Genomic DNA, 2078 nt, shown 5'->3' with positions numbered 1-2078 from the left:
ACCTCAGTATTCATAAAAGAGTAGTCGAGAAGTTCCCGGATGTCCTACTGCTTCTGCCCAGCTTCTTGAGTGCTCGTCGATGGATACTTTTCTATCCCAGGAGGCCACGCGAGAGGATACATCATAAAGAAGAAGAAGAGGATGCGCCATAATCGAACATGACAAGCTGGGTTTTTTGGCATGGGAGCTGAACACACAGCAGCCAGAAATACAGCTTGGGTGAGCCCGAAATAAAATTAACAATTAAAAAAAAAAATCATAATAATAAAATATGAATAGAGGCGGGACTATCATCCATGTATGATTAGAAACAGTTGGTGGCGGTATGTGCCTATGGTGCGGAATACGCCAAAAAATTCCAAAGAAGAAGAAGAAATTGGCAACACTGCTGGCTGCACACTTGCTGCTCTGCTCGTGTTCATCTTCAGTTCTCTCTTCACAGCAGTTCAGACAGTGTACTGTTTCAGTAAATGAATTACTCCGGGATATTGGTTTATTTAGACTCAGAGGGAGTGTCAGCCACGTAAAAAAAGTTAATAACTTAAGTAATTTGTAGATTAATGTTTACTGGAGACGCGAACCGTTTCAAAAGATTCAGTCCGATTTGGTGAACTGGTTCAACCGGTTCACTAAGAAGAACCGGTTAAATCGAACGATTCGTTCGCGAACCGGACATCACTAGAGTGCAGGCCAACGGTGGAGGGGGGAGGGGGAATAATCGCGCGCGGGCTCGGTTCAAGGCAACAGTGCCTAGTGTGAGTACACCCAGAGTCATTTGCTTTTCTAGACTAGAGGAAGGCTCGGTAGAAATCGCGTTCCGTTGGGGGCTTATAGAAGTGAGGGGGCACCTAGATGGCTGGCCCCCTCGTAGCGCGGACGTTGAGTACAGATGGATACATACAGTAAATGGTATTACTGTATATGATACATTACTTCCGTTAAACATTAAACAGTTCTTGCAGTTCTACTCTTAGAATTGAACGGAATCATATTTTGGTTGGCATTACAGATGACAGATGACACAGGATGAACCAAGACCCTCACTGGACAATGATTTCTACTTTAGCTTCTTGAGTGAACAGAATTATAAAGTCCTCTGCCAGCAGAGATGAAGAACCCACCCAGCAAGCAATAGCCGTCATTTCAACGTCCCGGTTAAGTATAGACCCGATATAGTCCGGCTATGTGTAACCCACTTCTAGCCCAAATAACCTTGAATTTGGTTTCATGTCATTTTTTGGCAAAATAACTTGCGAGATGTATATTCCATCATGTAAGCAAAGTCAACAGTGTTTACAGGGTGTTTGGTTTCATTTCTTTGACATGTTCAATACGTAGCCTGTGCATAGCCACGATTTAGCTCGTAGTCAGAGTGGAGTCAGATCTGTAGCCCACTTATAGTCAAACCTGATTCACTGTAGTTTTTGGCCAGACAGCGCATGAGAGGGTTGATATCCCATCATGTTCGCAGTGTCAAAAGTATCTACAAAGATATAAGTGTCATTTCATGACATGGTCTATATGTAGCCACGATTTAGCTCTAAACTGGACGGGCTACGTGTAGTCTGCTTTTAGCCCACCTGGCGAAATCGAGGCAATCTGTGGTCTAATTTTAACGGCTTGGCTATAGCCCTATACCAGTAACCAGACCAGCGATGAGCATAGCCAAAATAGCCTTAAAATTCTTTACATGTAATTTTCGCCCACGCAGCAGCTTATCAAATGCAAGTAAACTTTTGAAACATTTAAATTAGCATTATTTTTGGCATAATAAACAATTCTATATTTAATAATGCTGTAAAATAATTAAAATATAAACTAATGCTAATTTAAATGTCACGTTCCGTCTTGCGGAGGGGAGCGAAGCGGTTCCGGGTGGAGATCTCAAAGACTGGAGGTGGCGGAGGGGAAGAGGTCGTCACCCGGGACCTGGCTCGCATCTTCCGCTGCGGGTGCCCCCAGGGTCCGTGGTGTCCCGGCGCCGGAGTGAAGGACATCTGGGAAGATCGCATCCTGGGTGCACCGGGCCTGTGCAGAGAAACACACGGAGTAGAGGTGGTGGGAGAATTAGCAGCGCA

This window comes from Sinocyclocheilus anshuiensis, unplaced genomic scaffold (assembly GCF_001515605.1).
Source record: "Sinocyclocheilus anshuiensis isolate Anshui unplaced genomic scaffold, SAMN03320099.WGS_v1.1 scaffold930, whole genome shotgun sequence".
Taxonomy (NCBI): Eukaryota; Metazoa; Chordata; class Actinopteri; order Cypriniformes; family Cyprinidae; genus Sinocyclocheilus; species Sinocyclocheilus anshuiensis.
Note: the sequence above shows the minus strand (reverse complement) of the source record.